Consider the following 13947-nt stretch of genomic DNA (forward strand, 5'->3'; position numbering starts at 1 on the left):
TATCTGTGCCATCGTGGCAATGAGATATATGGCTGCCCAGTCTCTACCATACACAATTGCATGTTTTTTCCATGGTCTTCCCGGTATCATGTTCACATCCATTTCATCCCCAAAAGCCACTCACAAAAGGGGTCTCCTTCTGAAAGCTTTCACAGTTATCCCCAAAAGACAAGAGAGACACAAGGCTCAGATACACATTCATGCCATAAATTACTGCATTCTGCTGCACTACAAGTTCAGCACACACAAACTCACAGCCAATGTATTCTGTGATATAATTTGACTCCACTTGACCTTATGGAAAGGCATTGACACTAAACTGTACTACTTTGCTGCTGGAACGTGCTAGAAGTGCATGGGTGGATGTTACTAGAGCTCAGCTGATGGGTTATATCTTGTTAAGTAACCATAACTCCGGCACATCCATGAATCCACAGATTCTGCAGCTGAGGGCGGTAGCTATCACAAAGCTAATAAGATCAGAGCAAAGCCCAAGCACACCCACAAGCAACACAGGGCTAGAGGGCTGGAAAAAACTACAGCTTCTACTTGATCTACATTGCTATTCCGCCTGCAGCACCCTTTCCATTTCACCCTGGGTGACATACATAGAGATATATTACATATTCTTTCCTATCCTTACCATCAGCTGAAAGGAACCGACAGACCGGTACAAACGTCCTGCCTGGGGATAATCCACTACTCCTGTATGCACTTGACTCCTGTGAGCAAGGTGAGGAATTCCAAGAAAAACATTTTGCAGGAGTTTTACCTCTGGATTAGTGTTACCACCTGGCACACTGGTAATTCCAAGTGCTGCTGCAGGCTTGGTTGAATCTTGACAGGACACACTCAGACAGAAGAGTGTTAAAAAAAAGAAAGAAAACTTTCTGTTAATCCTTCCCTTTTGGCAAAAACCAGGATTTTCCTAATTGCTGCAATGCTTGAACTGAAACTAGCTCACACAAGAAAACTTCAGGCAGGGCTATTCCTCATTAAGAAGGATACTGAAAGTTCATTCATCCCTTCTGTCAGTAAATCTGTTCTTCCTGCCAACAATGCCCATCAAGCCTGAAGGAGCCTCCATGCTTTCAAGGGCAGGACATGGCAGTTCATGCAAGCTTTCCCAAGCTGTAGTATGAAAGCCTCAAAGAGAAAAACTTCTAGGAGAACGAGCTCAGCTTCCAGATGGTCAGGAAAACTCCTGTGATCTCTAGTCAAGTAGTACTCTTTAAGTAGCTAAACTACTTGAAGCTTCATTAGAACTGAAGCTGAAATGCCCAGCTCCTTAGCTGGATACTCTTGAGCTAATATTTAATCTACTTCTGAGAGTAGATACCCTTGAGCTAATATTTTAGTGGGAATTTGGTGCCTAAATACCATTGAGTTCTGGAGCAAAACCTCCAACCAGAGAAGGACTTTAACAAACCCTGCCTGTTGTTTTACAAAGCAAATTTGAATCTGAACCCAGCTGTGCCAAAAGAGACAGACAGATGAGCCAGAACTACTATATATACATACCTGCCTGTATATAGATTAATCATAATAAGGATCTGGTGTGGACATTTCAACCCAGTAATTTTAATGGAAATGAGGCTCTAAATCTGTATTATCGCACCAAGAAAAATGGAGCTATTTTCACATCTCAGTTGCCTAATGGACTAGACACACATTTTCCTTTGTCTTGGGGAATGAGCTGTAAGTGACAGGCTCTCCCCTGGCTGTTAATGATGCTTTCTTCTCTTGCCTGGCCCATGACAGCCTGCTAGGTGCTGTTGCCATAAGAAGTAAAACTTTATCCCCCAAAGCAGTTTGTGTGCGCGTTGGTGCATGTGGTGTATGCAATAAGCATACACAAATGCACACCTCAGTGACCAACCCCTTCTACTTCTGAAATTAAAATGTCTGGTGGGCTGATACTGAATTAAATGCAGGTGTGAACATTTACTTCATGCAATAGTTAAGGATCCCAGGACTTGCTCAGAAGTGAGGTTTTGTCACACAGAAAACCTATTGATCTCATAATAAGGACCTGGCAGAAACCAAGTCATAGTTCTGGGATCTGCCCCAGATTTACCAGTCTTTGGACCCTGCAATACATGGAAACATGTTTTACATATATTATACAGGCTCACTCTATGACAGGTTCTGAAGCTGGCCCTGCCCAACAGACCCAATAAAGATTGTCAACTGCAATAAAACTTCTTTGACAAGTTAGGAAAAACAATTGGAAACATAAATTCATGCTGTGAATCCAGCACCTCAGCAAACATTTACTGCTGCTTTTTTTTTTTTCTTACTTTCTCACAGAATGGGGTTTTTTTTAAGGAAAAAGAAAAAAAAAAGGCAAAAAAATGACAAAGAATTATCTGCACGTTTGTGGATTATTGGTTTTCCTAGAATTTATTGCAATGCCAGAAATTAATTTATGAATAATAGCAAGCATGGGATCACAGCAAGCTTCATGTGAAGGAAAAAAAACACCTAAAGAATGTTCTAGTTGGCAAGAAAAAGCCCCTGCGTCAATCTGAATGCCAAAAAAGGAGGGTAAATCTTGCATACCAGCTTTGGCAATCATTAGGGGTTTGTAAATTATGAGACAATGTTACATTGTCTTCCCAAACATTTTTTTCCCATTTACTGCTCTGTGTGCCTAAGCTTACAGCGTCCTGGAATTTTATTGCTTTATGGCCACCGATATGCAGAGATTTAGGAAAATGTCACTTTTTTTCCCAACAGTTGTTCTTTCTTTTCCATTGAATGGAGATTGCTATGTATTACTCATTCCTGTGTCTCTTTGACAAGGATCATTACTTATGTTTATCATAAAAAGATGCTCTGTATTACTGTCATATGGTTTCGGGATTTGTTATTATAATGCTGCAGAGTCCGGAAATGGCACAAAACAAAGGCCAGTTTTATTTGGCATATTTGGGATAGTCTTTCACTGCCAAGTTCCTCCTTAGTTGCTTCAAGACAAGCATCTTGAAGGTCTAAAATAGAAGTACTCATTTTGCATAGGGAAATAAAAAAGGGCTTATTCTCATCTAGGAAAAACAGGTAAAAACTCATAGAAAACACATACAGGAGTTTACATTTGTTTATAGTATGGTTCACATTAGCAAGATAGGGCCAAATACATCTAACTCTCCAGGGTTTATAACAAGTTAAATCTCACAAGTGCTATGAAGCTTCACACTAGGACTGGCACCCTTAGCAGCGCTCAGCAGAGACAAACAGCAGGAGGGCGCTGCTTTAACCAGCTTAGAAAAACACAGATAAATTAGGGACGCCACAGGGAACAGCACTGGAAGTTACATTGTGCAGATTCCTGCACAAGAGGAATTTGCAGCTACATGGACTATCCTCCACCCCTTAACCAGAAATACACCATGAGCTGTAAGACCCTAAAGGAAGAGGAGATAGAGAATCCTTAATGTTTCCTTCAACCTAGCAAATTCCTCTCAGGGAAAAATTCTCCCATCAATGTGTAGTTGCAGAAGGACTGGAAGCTGCCAGTGAGTTGCACAACACTGTACTCGAGAAAAATTTGGGGAAAACACAAGAATTTGCCAAGCGCTGATGTCTAAATTCTAAGCAAATGGCGAAGGAAAGGCTGCCTAGCTAGATAGATTCCACCAGTGTTTCCTTCATTGTGACGTATCGACTCCAATTTCACCTAGTCAGGACTCGTGATACTGGCACAGATACTGGATTGACATGAGACCTTTTGTACAACAGATTATCCATTAGATGAAAGTAATACTACTCACTTGCCTCGCAGACACGTTGTGACTGTTAGTCAGGCACTGTTTCTGGGGATCGCCACTATCCAGGATCGTTGTTACAATCCATTAGTTAAAGTGGAGCTTTCTCATGTATTTCAAGTAAAAGCAATACATTAATTTAAGGACAATCATGGTCCTGACCACTAGGAAAAACACAGGCAATAACATCTTGGCCACTCAGATGTCAATATAATGAACATTTGCAGCTCTCGGAGAAAATGTACACTGTTCACATCATTAAAAAGTGAAAAGGGATGTCCACATTTTGAAGCCGTGTTTAATTCTGAGATTGGAAGAAAACTAAAACCCCCTAAAATTTCTGTTGAAATATTCTTCATTTATGTTGCATAAAAATAACTCCTATCAGAAAGGTCAAAATGTTTTCATATTGTATTTCCTTTTAATTTCATTCATATATTGTAAGAAATCACGCTAAAATTGAACTGAAATATTTTAACCATCTTGGAATTAGAGATCTTCCTTTTCTCATCAAAGTGAAACGTTTCAGTCTCATCTAAGGGAATTCTGAAATATCTTCCCATGCACATGATAATAAAGCTGTTACATTTGTGAAAATATCTCAGTTTTGTTAAATGGGCATTTTCCAGTGGACTAATTCAAGTACACTTTCCACAAAGAATTATCCTGCAGAGTAAACCAGACACAAAATTCAAGTTCTTCTGCTTTTATAAGAATAAGAAGTACCCAGTGCCTCTGATAACTGTTGATGTGAGAAACATTTTATTATCTTCAGCAGAACAACAAAATTTGTACTGGACAGCAAAAGAGAAAACTAGTGATGTTTTGCAGAAGCCTAACAGCAATCTCCAAACAAGTCACACGAAAACTGTCTTGCAAACTCCCTTACACAAATCCACTTTCAACATGGTACCCTTCAACAAGACATTTCTAGACTGCTTCTACAAAATGTTCTGAATATGGCCAAATATTGACTGCACACACAAGACCAGGTGAAAACCAGCAAGATTTCAAGCTCCACAAGGGTTGTACTAGAGAGCTTTCAGCTCATGAATCAAAATTAGGTTTCACAGGCTTGTAGTCACTGAATCCTGCCGCAGCTCTGCGGATGGCTGCTCTGAAAGCCAGAGGTGCTAATGAACAGAAAGCACAGTTAAGACTTCCTGCATTGGAAGTAAATGACAGAGGTGGTTTATCTTATTGTTTCCAATGGGTGCGTTTGACAGGAGTTCAACTGGAGCAGAGAAGGAAAAGAATAAAAAGAAGAATGTTAGGTCTGGACCAAAATAATAATGACTGAGGATCACGGTACTTTCCTTTCAAGTGCCTCCAAAGAAACTGTCATTTTAACCAGGGATATGTCTTATCAGAAATGGAATGACAGCTATATAGGTGGCTGTAGTTATAAATGCTAGCTATAGGGTCACTGGAGTATAAAAAACACATTGGGAGGATGTTTTCATTACACATTTGCTTTTGTCTTCCTTTGTCAGGTTAGCATTGCATTTGCTCTGTTGTGTAGTAGCAGTGGCTTTTATTGATTTGTATTTTTCATACCGTAAATGCTCCTGGTCAGGGACTGTCATCATTGCTTGGTGTGACTACATTCTGCATAACACTTAGCATGAAATATATCAATAAAAATGGTGAAGCCCCCAAAGGATACAGCTGTGGAGTGCTGAGCATGTCCCTGACACATCTCACCTCAGGCTCCATAAAATAAAGGCTCACAAAGGAATTCAAAAAAGAACATTTTGCTGCATGTCCCTTGCTCAATGTGTCTGCTCCTCTGTGCAGCATGGACAGGCACTGGCATTTGGAAAAAGGGAGCCAAGTCCTCAGTGATTATATCATGGGAGGTTTTAATCTTCAAGAATTAGATGGCTTTTACAGATAGAGATGCAGAAATAGAGGGGTTTCTAAAATCCCAGGACCACAGAGATTAATTTTCAGGGAAAAAGATCCATTAGCCTGACTGCTACTAACATAATGGAAGCCAGCAATGATCTGTTCAGGGCTTCCCTTATGAAACCTCCTTAGAGAAACTTTTCATCTTTACTACTTCCTCATGACCCAGTTCAGGATTTTCACTGTTATTCTCTGGGGGCCTTTACGCCACTGCTACTTGTCTAATTCAGGTCCTGAGTCAGCAAGATGCTTACATTTCTGCCTAGTAGCCCCACTCACTGTACTGGGATTACTCCCATGTTTAAAAGTAGTATCTTGCCAAATTGAAATAACATGCCCTACTTAAAAATCACGTAAACTAGAATCTACTGGGCTCAGACCCCAAAACCATCAGGTGTCTTTACTTAACTACTATCTCAGATCTCTCATACAATCAGCCAGAACCCAGGAATCTTGTATCACAACCTGGGTGTAAGAAATGCATGTATTTAAGGCTATCACTTTTCACTTTCAGGTCCTTGGGGTACAGAAGATGACAACATATCTCTGTCAGAAAGAAGAAAAGGTCTTAACTGCTTTTAATTTAAGAGATTTGAATCCAGTTATTTGTTAGAGTGATGGAAGGGTAATGGAGCAATCCTGTTTTACCCGGATGAATTTCCCATGACAAATGATACTGGCTCATCATCTGTGGTTATGATTAAATTCCAGTATTTTCCTTGCTCTAAAGCATGGATAAGGCTGCAAAGAGCTCTTGTTTTCCTTGGGACATTTGTTTCCAATTTTGCAAACACTGAGAATGTGGTTATTTTTGTAGTCCTGTTATGAAAGCCTGGCATTTTCTTCTTCATGTTGGAGTTAATTATAAATCATTGGAGTTGCACTGCCCACAACAAAGTTCTCAGACCCAGAAACCAAATCATTGCTGATCACTGCTCTCCCACCCCTGCTCCCTCTCTCACTGTCAGTTACTCTTTAAGGAAGGGAGGGGGCGTTATTTTAAGATGTTTTTATTGGCTTCGGAATATAAAGTGTCAGTTCCAAGGTCTTTTTTTCCCAGAGCAAGATAAACTCCTCCGGGCCATATATCATGGGGCTTTCGCATAACTTGACAGGACCTCACATTTAAATGCCTTTGCAATACCATATCTGATGACTTATGGGAGGACTGTAGTTTTTCAGGGGATGCATCATCAAAAGCCCCTTTCAGTAGCATTGGGCTTAGTCCCAGGTTTGTTTCTTTAACACTTTCAATAGCAACTTTTCTTCCTTAAAAAAAAAAAAAAACAAGAAAAATAAAAGCATACACACAAGCACACTTATACACACACATGCACAAGTAATATCATAACAGGCTGGCTGTGCATGGCTCCAGGTTGGGGGGTTGTGTTTGTTGGGAAGGGGGCAGTTACTGTTGTGTTGTTGTTTCAAATTAATAGTTTAGCTCTTTGGTGAATTTTACTGTCTGTTTAGGTTCAAGCACATTCTTTAGAGCAGATTAAGCCTGAAAATTCAGGTCAGAGGATCACATCAAGTTCTGTTAAAGGAAATTTGTTAAAGCTCTCCTCCCACTAACCTACTTAGTGTCAGGTCTCATTTGAAAGTAGGGCACTTATAAGTGTAAGAGTTTAATCAGGCTTCCTCTTTTTTTATTAGAAAAAATGAAAATCCAGTTTCTCTTTAAAATACACTGCTTTATTTTTATTTGAGTCTTGGTAGAGACATTTGTGCTCATTCCTAAGGATGAATGCATTTGCAGGAGCTGGTTGCTGCCGACTTGTGAAAAGGGATTGTCTCTGGAAACAAAATAATCATATTTAACTTAACTGGGCCCTTGTTCAGCAAAGCACTTAAGCACAAGTATAAATCTAATCTTACTCAAGACAAGACTTATACAAGCACTTCAACCTGAAGTGCTTTATTTCCAGTGGAGTCAGCGGAGCATTCCAAAATCATGACTCAGGTGCTAGAATCATTAGACTGGTATGACACTGGGGAAAAAAGCTTACCTAGATGTTATCTTACTCTGTCACTACGGTGGCTAGGAAGTTTCTTAAAAATAAAGCTCCTTCCTTCAATCTTAACAGCAAGCTTAACTACAGGACTTGCGTTCTCTGAATTAGTTACAAAGCACTACATCAATGCATTGCAGTATAATCTCCCCTCAAAGATCTTTCAGGGACCTGAGAAACGTACATGTCATCAGAAGATGAATGTGGTAGTATAAAGAGATGTTTGTAGAAGACTTCACTGGAGGTGGGGTCAGAGACCAGAACCATTACATGGAGGTTACTGTATAGCACAATCCCCAGTGGTGATAGTGAAAAAAACGCAACCTCTCATGTTTAGACTGATGTGGATAGCGGCTGGGAATAATCTACAAATCCTGTCACTACCTCCTTTAAAATAAAAGGGAATCAATGTTGAATGCAAATACCAGCGCAAAATGCACAGCTGTAAACGGTGCATTAAGTTCCCCTTCATTTAAATGAACAGCTTTGTGTTTGTAAAGAGGAAAGTCTGAAAAGATACATCTATTTTGCCGGTTTGGGTATCCTAGTACTAAAAAATACCTTCTGGGAAACAAGCCTGTCAGCTTGTGATGCATTGTATATTAAGGAAATAATATATTCAGTGTTAAATTACATCCTGGTATAATATTTGGAATTCTATTGCTGGCCATAGAGCTGCACGCTCATTTACACTAGTGGGCATATTGGCCTTAATTCTACTATTCAGCAAGCAGGCCCAGTTACTCCTATTTTAGAAGCCCAAACTCATGACACTAAACCTGTGGTTCTAGTAGTTATGTCTTTTCCTCACTTTTCCATGAGCCTAAGACATTTAACATTTCAGGCAACACCAATATGCTGTTTGCATCTGGGGTAAACCAGCTTGATTCCAGTGAAGACAAAAAGGCAATGGCAAGTCCCTCTAGCTGAGAATCTGGCCCACAGTGCCTTCTAATTTTTCTATAGAGGCTAATGGGGAAAATGCCCGTCATTTTGCGGCTTCTTTCTCTCCACAAACACATTTAAGACAAGTTTGGTCAATTATCCCCATGTCTCCTATATCCATTTAGTGTAATTCCTATTAAGTGCAGTTCCACCTACAGCACTAATGGGAGAAATACTGATCAACCACAAGTCTCTCTTTGCTATATTTAGCAAACGTAAATGCTTGTGATTCCAGTGCATTGCCAGGGGAATGAGATCGTTATAGACTATAGCATTTCCATTTGACTTCCCAGGAGGATAGACCAGCATGGGTGAAAACCAGAAACCTACTTCAACAGACATACAAATAAGAATATGCGTGTCTGTAGGCTCTGCAGCCACAACATCCTGGAAGCCAGGCAGCTGAGCTGAAATAACACTAAACCAGGTATCCAGAAAGCTCAGTTCAACTTCTGTTGCTATCCTATTGTGCGACCCTAAGCAAACCACTTTATCACTTTGAGGCTTTCTACCTTATTTTTTCCCTTCTGTGTTTCCTCTTCTTGCAGAAAATGTGAAGTGTGTTTTCACTGCATAGTTAGAGCTGGGTCTTGGTGCTCATCTTGGCTTCACCCTCAGCTTTGCCTGGCAGGAAGCAGTTTCCAGTTTGCTTGCCTGCTGCCCCTGTACACAGTGGCCTGGCAGAAAATTGGAGGTGCTTGGATAAGAGGGGTGCTGTTTGCCCTCAGGAACACATACTGCCCTGTCTGAAGGCTCTGCATGCGTGCCCAGGGAAATGTGGTCCTCTCTCACAGTGCTCTGGGACCTCATTCTTTCTGCAGCCACTGGTGCCCAGTATTTCCTGCGGTTCTCTGGGCTGAGCCACTTTGGGGTTACTTCTCTGATGCTGGTAAGAAAGCTATGATGGAGCTTTTGAGCAAGAATCAACACACAAATGAGTTTGCTCCTCCCTGGAATGAGCTGTGGCATGATCAGAAGCACAGCTTGTGTTTTGACCCCCAGAAATTTGAGCAGACATGGGTACAAGTTGCAGACAAGAACCTGCCTGAAGGCTTTGTGGTGCAGAGAAGTATGATCTCGCTGCAGTCCACACTCACATCACAATCACAATCAGCTACTCTATTACTTGTGATACCCAACTGTGTCAGGTCTGCCAAATGGCAGGGTTCTCCCATAAGTGCAAATAAATAAGAATATTAATTCAAACAACAATCAGCTAAATGTGTGCTTACACCTAGCGATATGTAAAAAGCTTTGTAGAGGTCAGCAGTCAGGCACATATGCGCATCCAGCTCCAAAAGCAGGTTTTTATTGGGCAGGAAAAGGATGTAAGAGATAAGCATGCAAACTCAAGCCAGTGGGCAGGAGGGAAAGAGATAAGGAGTCAGAACTCTAGAGGGAGTGCAACAAAACTGTGTTTTCAAAATCTGTTCCTGTATCTATAGAACAGTGGAAGGCCTGAGCAACACACAGACACCAGGAACCTGCATACTCATTCTACTGCAGAGCCCAGATCAGGGCAACAGAAATGTGTGGCAACAGAGATTATCAGCCTAGGTACATTTCCTGCTTCCTTCCCACACTGAGCATAGCTAGTGTGATTCTCAGGACTTAAGTACACCCACAGTCACACAACCTTAAGTGTACGTTCTCCTTCACTCAAACCCTCACACATAGCAATTATCCTTGCCACATGCTCATACACTCCTGGACTCCTTCACAATGTTTCCTAATTCACAGTGGGTGTAGGGTTAGACCAGAAATCACCAGATGGAGGAAGTTGGACAACTTTGGACAATGTGTTGCTGCTGCTTGATCTCTCTTAAGTCAGATCTTCTGCCAAGCAACTAAAGAACAGAATCGTTAACAGACAGCATAGAGGGTGGGCAAGACAAGCATGGAATCATAAACAACTTGTTAGAGCAGCTAACAAAGCTCAGTTCCCTCCAGCTTGGTGTTTCACATCCCCTAAGACCTTGCTGTGATTCTCTCCCTCCTGTCCAGTCCAAAGTTACCTCCTCCATCCCATTAACTGAGCACAAGGTAGCACAAGCTGTGGGTGTTTCATGGCTCCATTTGTGCCCAGAGGTTGGCCATTACTTGTGATGACTGGCCAGCTGGCTGCTGCCTCTCTGAATGACTAAAATGAGCTATAACTGCATTTCTCAGTGCAGGCACTGATTTGGGTCTTTCTTCTCTACCCAGCTGCTGATTTTCCTGAAGCTCTAGGAATTCAGTATCTCTGAGTTCAAATGTGCTTGAAATTGGCCACCTGGCTCCAAAACTGTTGAGGAGGGGAGGACAGAAAAGCAGAATGGCTGTACAAGTACCATTTCCCCAGGAAATCAGTTTCAGATGAGGGCTGGAAAGGACCTCAAGAGATTACCTAGACCTGCCTGCCCCAAGGCAGGAACAGCTCAGTCTACATCAATCTTGACAGATGTTTGTCTGCCTTGTATCAGACATTGAACACTGGCTTGGGAGAGTGCCCAGAAGATGAGCAAACTGGCTACCTTCAAACTACCTGGCAAGCTCTTCCATGAGTTTAACACAGCATTTCTCAGCACCTGGAAGCTCAAGAACATCTGCTTTCCACACGGGGAAAACAGAGCTCAGTTACATCAAATCCTAGCATTCATCTTTTAATCTTATGCAGCTGACTACACTGCCATCAGCATAGTTTAGGAGGGCTGGAGTCAAAGTGACTTGACATCCCCTGCAAACTTCCCTCAGTTCCTGCCCATGTAGCTGTTCTTCCTTACACCAATGACCAATGAACCCTAATGCATCCTAGCAAGGGGGTTCATTGCAGGGTAATGTCCCTTCTCCCACACACACTGCTAGAGTGGCTATGGTCTAATGCATCTACTTGCTCCATTTCATCCACACACTTTGGCCCCAACTCAGTTCAACACACCACCAAATCCTGTAATGGCCATCAAAGAGTCTTTTAAGACATTCCACCTTTCTCCTGCCAAAACAGTAGGAAATGGAAGTTATAGCTGGAGGAAAGGAGGTTTGGCTGGGCTGTCGCTGAGCTGATGTTGGGTTTTCAGCACACGCAAGACAGACCACACAGGAGGCAGCCCTGATCCACCAGATGGAAGTGGCATCAGGACTAATGTGAGAAGGAGCTTCAAATCCTCCTTTTCCAGATTACTGATTTGCCTTCTAGATTTTCTTTTGCACCCTCAATTACAGCTCAGTCTATTTCAGTACTTGACAATTAAAACAAGAGGAGTTCAGGACAGAGTAGTGACCTTTTATTTCATGAGCTGCTCTGCAAGCACAGGTCCAAACCCAGTCACACACTGAGTTAGTTAGGACTCCATTTCAGTCCCAGAGTCCTCATTATACACATGGGTCACTGTTGTCCAGAAGTGACCTGCATAACATGAGTAACTCAGTACATGCCAGAAATATTCTGACCTCATTAAAGAAACTCCATGCTTGGAAAAGAGGTTTTCACTCATCAATCACCATTTTATTCATGCACGATAACAGCCTCATTAAATCATATGAGAGTTGCAGGAGATTTTTATATGCTAATTTAATACCAGTGTAACCAATTACACAAACTTCACATAATATTTTTAAATAATCAAGTGGGTATTCAATTAGCATGCAGTGACCATTTATTAAAATCTCAATTAATTCCTTGTTTAAGACTTGTGCACTGATCAAACTGTACAAATACTAAATAAACCCACCAGGAGAAGCCATGGCCCTGAGACAGCAGCACTGCCCAACACATTAGCAGCAGAGATGCAGGAGCTCTCTGACACTGCCTGTCCCCCTACACCATGAGCACTTCACATATCCCCTGGCACTGAATGTCACTGCCCCATTTGATGGAAAGTCAAGTAGCAGCCTCAAAGAGTACAAAAGCCTTGGCTCCAATTCTGCTTCAGCTGTCTCAGATCAGACTCGTAGAGTCTAGACACACAGCCAAAAGCAGTTTAGTAAGTTGCTAAGGATCAGCACACCCACAATAATCAACTCTGTTGGCATCAGTGATGAAGTAAGACATGCCTTACAAGCAGAGTCAGATGACAAGCAGTAACTTCTTACCACGGTTAGTTGGTTGCTTGACCAGGCACTTTGAAGCATGTCTCTGAGGAGTACTCCAGCCCTAGGCTGGAAGTTCCTGGGGCCATTTAAGGCATTCTTGCCCCATGCTCTGTGCCCTGTTGGAAGCCCTTGCCCCCAACCAGGAGCTAAAAGAATGAGCTTTGGCTTTTGTAAAGATGTGACTTGCATGCCAGAGCCGCTGCCAGCCTGTGTTTGAGCAGACATGAGCCCCTCAGACCCCACCTCTCACAGGGCTGTCTGGCCATGAGAAACTCATTTTGCTTGTGCTGGTGATCAAACACCACAAATGCACAGTCTCTAAATGTTACAAATAAAGATTTCTTTTGTACCTCACCAGCAGCTGGTCATCTTTGTCGTCACTGTCACCGTAATGCTTTCAGCTCCTACACAAACAGCATAGCAAACATTCAACAGCCTTCCAAGAGCTCCAAACCACATGTTTGTCCTCTCAGCTGAGAAGAGGTATTTATGCAGTTCCTTATGAAAGACAATTACGTGCATCGCTTCCAGCTGAGCAGCTGAAAAATCTGCTTTGTATACACAAAATGTTTCCGTGCACTGAGAGCTCCTTTCTCACCTGTGAAAACAGAGCGCGGGTCGCATGTGCAAACAGTTGTACTTACAAGTGGCACAGCTGTGTTCTGAGAAACAGGGTGGAAAATTTAGCCCATAGCAATTTTGCATTTTTCACAGGGTTTATTATGAGCTCTCTGACAGTTTTACCCTATGGTCTCATGGGATTGTGTCACAGTTGGTTTTCATTTAATGGTGTTAATCAAGAAGTAACTGTGAAACTGATGTTTGTCACTGCTGCAGCTATTAGACCATTCACCTGGCAGCAAAAAGAAGTTTATCTTTGGAGGAAAAGAAAGGATTTGCCCTTTGTTCATGTCGGGGCCTCCTCCATTCTTCCACAGCAAATCCTCTGGCAGTATTAAGTGCAATAAAAGAAAGCAGCATACAGATGGAATGATTGCTCCAGTGAGCCTTGCAGCGAAGCAAACCCTGATGTTTTCTGCTCAGCGTCTTAAATGCTTTAGTGCGATTGTCCCGCTAGATGTCAGAGCCGAGCACGAAGCGACCAGAAAGACCCAGCTCCGGGTTCAGCCCGTCTTGCGAAACTGCTGCTCCTCAGCACCGCACCGCTTACAGACAGCAATGTGTGGCCTTGAGGGTCAGCTTAGAAGGCGAATAGTTCTGCATGCTGCTGAAGAAAGGCGCAG

At 42.1% G+C, this 13947-nt stretch overlaps 1 long non-coding RNA gene across 1 annotated transcript in view; it reads right to left on the reverse strand.

The window, feature by feature from the left end:
* LOC133271309 (uncharacterized) overlaps window positions 1-13311 on the reverse strand; it is a 51050-nt gene extending 37739 nt beyond the window's left edge. Inside the window, exon 1 of the long non-coding RNA XR_009744078.1 lies at window positions 13054-13311. This is a non-coding gene — a long non-coding RNA (uncharacterized LOC133271309). The remainder of the gene's footprint in view (window positions 1-13053) is intronic.
* Between the last annotated feature and the right edge of the window lie 636 nt (window positions 13312-13947).

This window comes from Pezoporus flaviventris, unplaced genomic scaffold (assembly GCF_033815535.1).
Source record: "Pezoporus flaviventris isolate CSIRO_AGI_PZ_B2104156 unplaced genomic scaffold, CSIRO_AGI_Pfla_v1 ptg000023l, whole genome shotgun sequence".
NCBI classification, from domain to species: Eukaryota; Metazoa; Chordata; class Aves; order Psittaciformes; family Psittacidae; genus Pezoporus; species Pezoporus flaviventris.